Source organism: Periplaneta americana, chromosome 5, assembly GCF_040183065.1.
Source record: "Periplaneta americana isolate PAMFEO1 chromosome 5, P.americana_PAMFEO1_priV1, whole genome shotgun sequence".
In the NCBI taxonomy this organism is placed as follows: domain Eukaryota; kingdom Metazoa; phylum Arthropoda; class Insecta; order Blattodea; family Blattidae; genus Periplaneta; species Periplaneta americana.
The window spans coordinates 89,168,350-89,180,295 of NC_091121.1; the positions used below are offsets into that span (position 1 = coordinate 89,168,350).

Here is an 11,946-nt window from a genome sequence, read left to right on the forward strand (position 1 = left end):
AAATAATGTATTAACATATTTTTCATTGTACTTATAGTCATAATTACCTATTTAGCTTACAATAGACTCTCATTAACAGAGGAATTCAACGGTCATGTGAACAGCATGAAGCTATATCGCGATTTAAGGCATATAGTCCTTAATGAAAAAATAATTAATCTTTGCTTTCCTATAGAGTCGATCCCGAGGCATATTATACGCCGTTTAAGTTGATAAATGTCATGATACAGTCGATATTTAAAATGCATAGTAAAATGTTTCTAAAATTTCAGTAAAATGTGAGTGACTATTGATTTATTGAGCCCTAATTTAGGCAATTAAATTAGGTGTCGTCCTTTGCTCATGAAATGGGCGAGAACTGCCACTGTTTGTGCACCCCTGGGGGAGTTTGATAATGAGAATACGGAAGCAACCCTGAGGTTACGTGCATATCGATTCCAAGTTCTGTACCAAATATTAAGCCTAAAGACTTTCTTCTTGAAGCATTAGAGTACTTGAGCAGTCAAGCCCCTCAATTAAGTCCGGTTCACTGGAGCGCTGATGGTCATCGAATCCTTTTTGCCCGATTGTTCGCACTAGACTAACAATTCATTGAAGAGTATAAGCTTCCTCTTCTCATATAGAAACAGACATTTTGATATCATTGAAGAGGTACATAGTTGCCAAGTCAAGCTTCAGAATAACCTATTGAACAAGTTTCTTCATTTAAATATTTAGGATATCATATTAGTTATGGAAATGAAATAGACATATCTGATAAAATCTTGAATTATAACCGAGAAAGGGCAGTCATCAACAAAGTGTTTAAACCCTCACCAGTGCAGAAACATATGAGGATTAAAGCTTATAAAACATTGGCAAGACCGATACTAACTTATGTTGTGAGGCTTGGACTTTGAGGGAAAGAGATAAAAACCCGAATAGTAGCCAACGAGATGAAATTCCTGCGAAGAACAGTTTAGATTAGACCGCAAGAGTAACGAGGATGTTCTTCAAAAGCTTGAAATATCTTCTATTTTGGATTGGATATATAGTCACAAAACTAATTGGCAGCAACATGTTCACCGCATGGAAAGTACTCACATTCCTCGTCACATTTCTACCTACTGTCCAAGAAGGAAGAGAACACTAGGAAGACCTTTAAAAAGATGGCTTGAGACCGTAACTGGTCATTAGGCCCAATACTTGTTAGGACGATTATTATTATTAATATTATTATTATTATTATTATTATTATTATTATTATTATTATTATTACTCTTTATTTTCATCAGTCCCCCATTTACTGCTCTACAGTTCCTTCAGGGGGCCGTTTTTTCCCCGATTTAGAATCACTGATCTAAAGAGTGATGTTTGTAATAATGATGATGATGATCAACTGAAATGTTAAATGAGGAATTGTAACGAGATTTAAATATCAATAATAATAGTTTGTCAGTTTTGCAATTGCATTTTGAGATCGTTTCGAAAGTGTAGGCCTATACTGTACTTTAGTACAGTTTGAACGTTGAAACTCTGACTGATGTTGTAATCAATATTAACGCCTGGCTGACTGAAATCCGTGCACCTGCTCTTTTCAAAGAAATTACTTCCCAATAGCTACAGCGACCATGATTAAAATGTATGTAGTGTAATCTCTCCAGAGAAACAATCTCCAGGTATCGATTAAAATTTTTTGAAGCACGAAAAAAGCTTGCACATAAATACAAAAGGCTTATGAAAAATTAAGATCGCCAACACACGTCTTGTTAGCTATACGATATTCAGTTTTCGAAATTCTTCACAGTCACTCATTATAACTTAAGAAGTCACTGCACTAAAAATAACAACATTATTCCTTATCATTTTCTTCAATCAAATTTTTGAGAGCATTTTTACTGTGTAAGAGATTACCAAAATCCAAATTTTGAACAACCAGTTATTTGTGGCGTTTTGATTTTTATTTGTTTTCTATTTTTTTTTTTTATATTTTCAAACTCAAGTTTTTAGTAGAAGATCTGTTTTTTATGCTTCCTTCTTCTTCTTTTTTTTTGGTTACATTCACAAGACATAGAGAAACATTCCTATGCATTCATTTTATGAATTATTTCATTTATTTAATGTTAATTTTTTTCAAATGTTTTGGCAGTTGACTTCTTATAAAATGTGACCATACATGTCCAACTTGGAGTCAGGCCTCAAAGGGAAAAACAGTGGAGGAGAGGGATTCGATCCGGTGCTGTGGATTTAACTTCGGCGTAGCTCAATGGTGAGAGCCTTGGTACATAGAACCAAGGACCCGGGTTCGATTCCCGGCGCCGGAGTGAATTTTTCTCCTCTAATATTAATTCTTCTAACTCTCGTCCAAAAGATTCCTTACGTCATCTCCTTAAGGAGTATAGTATTTTAGCTGTAGCTGGTTGTGATTTTATGAGGCTGCTTTGTTTTATACATAGCATAAATTTATTACAGTTGTTTCCACAGAATCAAGTTATTCATGATTATTTTTCCTACTAAAATTTTAAATATTCCCTATATCAAAATATTCAAATGACATTTACAAATATTCCTTTGTAATAATAATTGTTCTTTTACATACCGATTATTTAGTACTAACAGCTCAACGACGCGAAAAATGGGGAGTAATAGGAGTAGTGGTGAGAGCTCCGGAGTAGAGATAAGGGCGAGCGATCAGTAAAGAAATGCAGTACAGCTTAACTGTACTAGAAACATACCGCTCTACAGCACGCATGACATCCGATCGCTCGAAGACAAGAACCTCACTAACCCAAACACCCCTTGGCGTAACTAAATGGACACGCCAAACCCAAGCTCACATTGCCAGCGACGTCAGGGCTAAATAATCGTACTGTACTTTTCAAGATTTTGTAATTACTGAAATCCAATTTTCCAGTTTTTATGACCTTGATGTGTTCATAAATTTGTTTTAGATATTCAACACGTGACTTATCTATGCGCATTATGTACGGGTTTATAAATTTATTGTAGATATTTAGCACGTGACTTATCTATGCGCACTATGTACGGGTTTAAAAATTTATAGTAGATATTCAACACGTGACTTATCTATACGCAATATGTACGGGTTTATAAATTTATTGTAGATATTCAACACGTGACTTATCTCTACGCACTATGTACGGGTTTATAAATTTATTGTAGATATTTAACACGTGTATTATCTATACGCACTATATACGGGTTTATAAATTTATTATAGATACTCTGCACGTGACTTACCTATACGCACTATGTAAGGGTTTATAAATTTATTGTAGATATTCAACACGTGACTTATCTATACGCACTATGTACGAGTTTATAAATTTATTGTAGATATTCAACACGTGAATTATCTATACGCACTATGTACGGGTTTATAAATTTATTGTAGATATTCAACACGTGACTTATCTATACGCACTGTGTACGGGTTTATAAATTTATTGTAGATATTCAACACGTGACTTATCTATACGCACTATGTACGAGTTTATAAATTTATTGTAGATATTCAATACGTGACTTATCTACACGCACTATGTACGGGTTTATAAATTTATTTAGATATTCAACACGTGACTCACCTATACGCACTTTGTACGGGTTTATAAATTTATTGTAGATATTCAACACGTGACTTATCTATACGCGCGGTGTACGTGTTTATAAATTTATTGTAGATATTCAACACGTGACGTATCTATACGCACTATGTACGGGTTTATAAATTTATTGTAGATATTCAACACGTGACTTATCTATACGCACTATGTACGGGTTTATAAATTTATTGTAGACATTTAGCACACGACTTATCTATACGCACTATATATGGTTTCAACAATAAATTATATTATAGTAGTATGCAAAAAATTAATAGTTTGAAAGGAAAATTCTAAAAAATTTAGAGAGACATCTGTGACTCTTCTTCAGAAATATAGGTTGATTCAAAGCATGTTACAGTCGCAGTATGTAGTTACATTTAAAACAAATTGTCTAGTTTCCTACTAATATACAAAATTCAAACTCTTAGTGGAGTGAAAATAAATTCGGAATTCTTTTCACAGTACATTATACTGGTGTCCTGTGTGTCTAGTGTGTTGGTGATAGAAGTACCCAACAAGTTTGCCTAAAACGATATTCCATTTTGATATCGAGTGTTGCATAAGTCGAGTATTTTGCCCCGAGCGAAGTCCAGGACGAGGAAAGCGAATCTATAAGATATGAAGGACGCGAGTGAAATCTTGAAGTGGAGAGTCGAGACTGCATGATGAGTTCGGTCCCGCATTTCCATAAGCTTAGAAACGAAGTGGGCTCGAGTCTTCGTCTGGGAAGACAAGATTACCAACTCACAAGAATTACTGAAGGACTTGACAGAAGAATGGACTAGCCTTTCGAAATATATCATATAAGATAGAAAGAAGTGTATATTATTGTGTTACTAAAACATATACAGTATATGATTGAATTTTTAAACTTATGGCAATAAACAGAAATATGCATAAGAAATACAGTGTTTATAGTGGAGAAAGCTTGTGTTGGAATATAAAACATTCATTTCGTTTGTCAACATAATCTTAAAGTACACCAGCAATCAAAGTCTACACCAACCACAAGAAATATTATATTTTTGTTGAAAATTATGCAAGAGAAATTTAATGAAGAGATAAATTATTGTCAATGATTTTGCGAATTGAAAATTTTATTCGTGCCGTTCTGACTTTGTGGGAAGTACTGAAAAATACTACAGTAGATATGCACAAGGTCAAACTTCGTAATCAGTTTGACAGAATAGCGTAAGAAACTATTAAGGGAACTAGGTAGTGATTAAGGGTAAAATAATCCGACTTTTTATTTTGTGTTTAAAAAATGTACCAAACTTGCCCTTTGAAACAATACACATAATATAGAGAGCTTTCAGCAGATGAGTCCTTTAAATGGCCTCTTTAATTTTGGCGGTGCTTATAATTCATACATCTTCCTTTTTTTAATGCAGTTTTCCATAACTTGGCATTTATCAAACTTCAGTGCACTTTTTTCTCTGAAACTATTGAATCAATTTTCATGAAGTGTTTACAGTGTTTTCTGCAGCCTGTGTTCGACATAGTAGACCTATGGGTTTAAGAATAAAACACACACATACATGAATGAATGAATGAATGAATTTAGCCATTATGTCCCGTGAAGGCAAGGGCCTCGAATAAAAGGGGTGACTCGTTATTACTCGCCATTCCAGGGGAGATTTCACTTTGTCGGTCTGTATACCTTTAAAACTAATGTATATATACTATCTAGCATTAGTCGTCATTGTAACCTATTAATCCTATGCACTGTAACACTCTTAACTATTTCTAGTTCGTATTAGTCCTAGTTCTTTCCACTGAGATCTGTCCCTTGCTTTTCTTGACCACCGTTTGCCCGACGTCTTCACAAACATACCCGCCCATCTGAGTCAACACGAGAGTTAAATATTTTTTCTGTTTCACTAGGGATGCAATATTTAACTAAATTTTGCTTAGAATTTATAATAGCGCTTTACGTTACCAGATAACTTAAAAAAAATACAAGGTATATGAGTGAAGATTGTAGCAAGTAATGTGAACCTGAATAATGAGGTACACTTAGCAAAGAGGGAAACCAGGTTATCAGTTAGGTCCTTTTTTTGCACTGGGATACGAAACTAATTACTTGTCTTTTATACCACTGAATTCAGAATCACTGATTGTATAAGCATGAAAAATTGTATTCCACTCTTGAGGACTAAAAAGCTAGAAATATTGAACTAAATTTTTGTACGAACATTTTTTAATCGCACAGGCATCACTACCCTCTCCCCTTAAAGAAAATTCTCTGCTATAACTGAGTAGTCTAGACAATAAGTCGTTAACATAGGAGGTCCACTTCGAGTCCCGGTGAGGATTATTCATTCAGGAATATCCATAGTGACACTTGTGGACAAATTTGCAGTTGGAGTTTTCCTGGGTTTCTCCCGTTTCCCCACGTTAGTCATCAACATAATTCCTTCCGATTACCGTCCTCAATGGCCGACACGCGACGCACGGACGGAGATGGCCTATGGACGAGCGAAGTATTATGCCTAGGCCTACTCCAGAAACATTTATGCGAGAAAAATTAATTGTCTGTGGAATTGGGCATTGACTTAATTATTTCTTCAATCAAACACTTCTAGTGTGTAGATATAGGACTATATAAACTATTTTCCTAATTTTAGCGAAAATTTCTTAAGTTTATAGGATTTTAGCCACAAAGACAACTTTACGGTTGAGAAATTGGGACGGAGTTTAACACTAGATATTATTACAGGGTTTTGGTCATTGGAATATAGATTAGAGAAATTGAAGCATTTCGACAGAGAAAAGGAATGTCAGAATGTAGCCTCGGATAAACTGAAGATTAATTTGACGTCTTAATCTGACGTTAATTATTTATACAGATGGCACTAAATGAACAATGTTATCTGTATAAATAATTAACGTCGGATTAAGACTTCAAATTAATTTTCAGTTTTACTTAACTGCGAACTTCTGGTTGAATAATTCTAACTGCAGGTTATTTCGTCTTAAATTGAAGTTGAATATAACTGAAGAATCTTCTCAAGTTAATCCCTATAGAAAATATATTCAAAAGAAGACTAGGGAAAACTTATTCGCCATAAGCAAATGGTGAGTGAAGTTTATTTTCGTTGTATTTCGGAAGACTTTTGTTAACTTTTAAAGTTTAGATTCTGGTAAAATTGTGTTATGCACAAATGTATTTGTTTTTCTAAGTTAAGTCAAACTACAAATTAGGAGCCTATATTTCTGCAATGCTTGGGAAAAATGGCATAAGTTAATTTCCACAACAATTTTTATTAGTTTATTGACAAATTACGGAACATCTGTTCGCTTGGGAACAGAGACATAAGTATTTTTCCCATGAGAATAAATTCATACAAAAGAAAATCAAATCGACATCAACCAGTGTGAAGATAATTTTTCCCTTCTCCTTTAAAGTTAACATTTTTGAACTTGTGCCACTTTTCCCGAGCACTACAGATTTGTTTTCAAGTTTGTGATTTGTGATAACTTATCTGATGATCATACTGAATTTTGCCGCGTTTCTCGTGTTCTCCACGTGCGAGGAAATACGTTAATTGAATTCGATGATAAACAGTTTAAAATTGGTTTTCGATTACCAAAATTTGCAGTGGAAGAACTTGAACAATGATTGCGTCCTAAGTTATAACCAAAATCAAAACTAAATCATGCTCTGTATCCACTGCTTATGAGCCTCCTCACATGTATTGGACGAATATTCAGGAGGCAGTGATGATTATGTTTTCTATCTCATTGGCGAAACAGTTGAAAATCAACTGAATTTACACATGATGTTGCCACATATTTTACTGGAAATATCATTTCCTACTCTCGCTAGTTTACCTGTTTTTAACCTTTCGGCTGGCGCGGCGGCATGCCGTAATTTTCCGGTTGTGTGTGGAGGGGATAAGTTCCTGTTCCTTCTGCGCGCGCCTATTCCTCCATTCGAATGTTCGCTTTGTATAATAATAATAATAATAATAATAATAATAATAATAATAATAATAATAATAATAATAACAATAAAAAAGTGTACAACAACGCTATTAAAAATATTCAGTTAACACTATAGAATTTTTTTTTTCATGAAAAATTGTGTGGTGCAAAATGTGCTCCGCGCGCCTAGTCGTGTTACCAGAAAAGAAGCGCCCCCCGAAGGGTTAAGTTAATTTTATATAACATGTAGAAACTATATAATTTCGAGTTATTTACTAATGTTCATTTAAAAATAATTTGTAGTTTGCAACTTGTATAGATACTACTGTTCCTTATATATTCCCTTTATAAGCCTCGTTCCAGAAGCAACTGGAAAAGGACGATCATAGAAAAAACTGCAGAGATATGGAACCTGAAGTGAAGTAAAGATTTTGGCCAGGAACCATACCTAGTGGAGGAGGCCTATGTTCCACAGGGAACGATAGGAATTGAATTGAAAATTAATTTACACGCCATGAAACCGCATGGGGACATGAATCTCGGTAGTAGAATGAATTGACGTGTTCATTAACGACTGTCTTTCACGCTCGGTACAGAAACGATACTCAATTTGTTAGGATGCTAGTGGACCCTGGGATCGTGTTGGAAGTTTTCACAGGGTGAAAAGTTCCAAACAATCAGGCATTGAACCTAGGATCTTCCAGTACGTAGCTAGCTGCTCTGCTAACTGAGTTTTCCGACGTTTCAATTAACAAACTGGCAGTAGTTATTTAAATTGCTTGGAAATATTTAAAAGGTAAAAGTGTGTGTTGTTTTCATAACACGTTTTTAGTTGAAATTTTCTGGTGTACTTGTTCAGCAGGTTTCACTTGGTGTACTGGCTGTACGATACCAACAGAACATGAATACGAGGGTCATAAAAATGTACAGCCAATCTAAACTTCCATCCATCAGTTGCCCCAGAGGTAGAGCATATGGCACTTAACCTATGAGAGAAAAACAAGTAGAAATCGATAACCATAATCTTGTGCATTACGTGAGCTATGTTTACAGCGACAGGAGAGGGGGAAAAAAATAAATGTTAAACGCTTTGCAACGTTGTCATAAATTCAAGTAGTAGTACAATCAGTCTTTTCTGGGTGTAGGACTGAAACCAATGCTCCTTTCAGCCGATCTCTCGGATTTATGTATATTTATTTTTTAGTGCCTAACTTGTAAGAGGAAGTTGGACGATTGTCGTTTAGTTTGTTGGAGGAAATAACCATCCGCTCTGTTGCCAAACTTTGCATCGCAACACTGTGTAAAAAAAAAGAGGGTTCGCTAATGTGCTCATTTCCAGTTAACAAAACACAGCAGCAGACGTACCAAGTTAAATTGGTTCTGCGCACAGAGATAAGTGGGAAGGCGGTGCCAAACAAATAGCACATTGAACTAGACACTTGGATTACTGCTTCTAACATCCACTGTTCGCCATTTCTGACTTTCCAATCCTGAGTCTTATGTCTTTATGCACAGGATTGTCTCTCCCTAAAATACATTCAATTATTGAAACAAATTTTTGTTCAACATTGCATGTACGTTAAATCTACAGAGATATTGTGTTGTATATAATTATATTTCCTCTTTAAGTTCCTGAATTTTATTCGCGAGATTACTGTACTGCCAATACCCCGGCGAGTTTTAATAGCGTCAGTAATCTGTCTTGTGGCTATCTATTTGTTTAAGAGAAGCAGTGCACAGATATTCCTTGGCGTAGATTTCCCTTTTATTTCCCATTTTCTTACTTACTTTATTTATTTATTTATTTATTTATTTATTTATTTATTTATTTATTTATTTATTTATTTATTTATTTACTTCGTTGAGATATTTTCAGATTTAAATTCTCACTTTTTATCATCATCATCATCATCATCATCATCATCATCATGCTTAACAATTTTCTGATGAATTTACTTCCCATGTGATCAAGCAATGTGTATTCAGACACAGCTCGTAAGAACCTCATTTCATTTCAGCTGATTCTGTACTTCGAATTTGATTAACTGTTAATGTGCAAATTTCACTTCCATATGGAGAGGTGAATTCCAAAATGTTGTAAGTCCTTTTTATAAGATTTTATCTATTCACGTTTTAATTTAGCCTTTTCAAGCCTATTATATATGAGGGGCTCACAACCAGAGTGGACCAAGTCCATCAGTGATCAGTTTGTGGATTAATACAATCTCGAATGAAGAAAACTTAGATTTATTCATTGCCATAACAAACAAAGTCCATAACTCATTTGTTACTCCACAGAGGGCAGCATTTCCTATGGAAGGTAAAGGTTGCTAAGCGTGAGCCAAGAACTTTAAGACTCAATATCTCAGAACTATTCCAGATGGACTTGGTCCACTCTGGTTGTGAACCCCTGATATATAACCGTGACAGTTTATTTAACAGACTCTCCTAAATCTTGAATTAGTGTCTGCATATGTTTTTTTTTTTTCAAACGGATCAAAGGGCGTCAAATTTATTTGATCAGTTTTGTCATTTTTCTCAGAACTTGTCATTTTGATTGAAACCAGTTTGGAATCCACCTATTCATATGCTGTCCAAATTTCACGAGAGGATCCCTACGAGGGGAGTATGATCCTTGCGGGGTAAGAGGAGAGAGTAAGCCAGTAACTCGGCGTCCTTGAAGGAGCAAATGGATGGGGGTGATGTCATTGGCCGGCTGGGACAAACATGACTCAGTCAAAGGCCGGCCGGTTCCGAGTTGAGGGTAGGTTATAAGAGTGGGGGAAAAACTCGGATTTCTTGCTCGGATCTTCTCGTGAAATGCGGACTTTTGTAGCAACATTACTTTAGGCCTATGTAATTCAAGAATAGTATTTAACGCTTTATCAACTGCTATGGTTATCTAGCGTCTGAATGAGATGAAGGTGATATTGTTAGCGAAATGAGTCCAGCGCCTAAAGTTACACTTAAATTGCTCTTAATGGGCTGAAGAAAAACCCCGGAAAAGACATCAACCAAATAACTTGTCCCAACCAGGATTTGAACCCAAGCCCTGCTCGTTTCACGGTCAGACACTATGAATCTCATTTGATTTATTGTATTTATTTATTTACTTATCGGTTTATATATATTTATTTACTTACTTATTTACTTCTTTATTACTTATTTACGTACTTATTTATTTACTTACTTAATTATTTATTTATTTATTAACTTATTGATTTACTTATTTATTTACTTATTTATTTATTTCTTTACTTATTTATTCACTTATTTATTTATTTATTTATTTATTTATTTATTTATCCTATCTATCTATCTATCTATCTATCTATCTATCTATCTATCTATCTATCTATCTATCTATCTATCTATCTATCTATCTATCTATCTATCTATCTATCTATCTATCTATCTATCTATCTATCTATCTATCTATCTATCTATCTATCTATCTATCTATCTATCTATCTATCTATCTATCTATCTATCTATCTATCTATCTATCTATCTATCTATCTATCTATCTATCTATCTATCTATCTATCTATCTATCTATCTATCTATCTATCTATCTATCTATCTATCTATCTATCTATCTATCTATCTATCTATCTATCTATCTATCTATCTATCTATCTATCTATCTATCTATCTATCTATCTATCTATCTATCTATCTATCTATCTATCTATCTATCTATCTATCTATCTATCTATCTATCTATCTATCTATCTATCTATCTATCTATCTATCTATCTATCTATCTATCTATCTATCTATCTATCTATCTATCTATCTATCTATCTATCTATCTATCTATCTATCTATCTATCTATCTATCTATCTATCTATCTATCTATCTATCTATCTATCTATCTATCTATCTATCTATCTATCTATCTATCTATCTATCTATCTATCTATCTATCTATCTATCTATCTATCTATCTATCTATCTATCTATCTATCTATCTATCTATCTATCTATCTATCTATCTATCTATCTATCTATCTATCTATCTATCTATCTATCTATCTATCTATCTATCTATCTATCTATCTATCTATCTATCTATCTATCTATCTATCTATCTATCTATCTATCTATCTATCTATCTATCTATCTATCTATCTATCTATCTATCTATCTATCTATCTATCTATCTATCTATCTATCTATCTATCTATCTATCTATCTATCTATCTATCTATCTATCTATCTATCTATCTATCTATCTATCTATCTATCTATCTATCTATCTATCTATCTATCTATCTATCTATCTATCTATCTATCTATCTATCTATCTATCTATCTATCTATCTATCTATCTATCTATCTATCTATCTATCTATCTATCTATCTATCTATCTATCTATCTATCTATCTATCTATCTATCTATCTAT

At 33.8% G+C, this 11,946-nt stretch overlaps 1 non-coding gene across 1 annotated transcript; it reads left to right on the forward strand.

The window, feature by feature from the left end:
• Positions 1 to 2,231: 2,231 nt before the first annotated feature.
• On the forward strand, positions 2,232 to 2,303 carry TRNAY-AUA (transfer RNA tyrosine (anticodon AUA)). The gene has a single exon. It is a non-coding gene; the product is annotated as a tRNA-Tyr (tRNA).
• Positions 2,304 to 11,946: the final 9,643 nt, after the last annotated feature.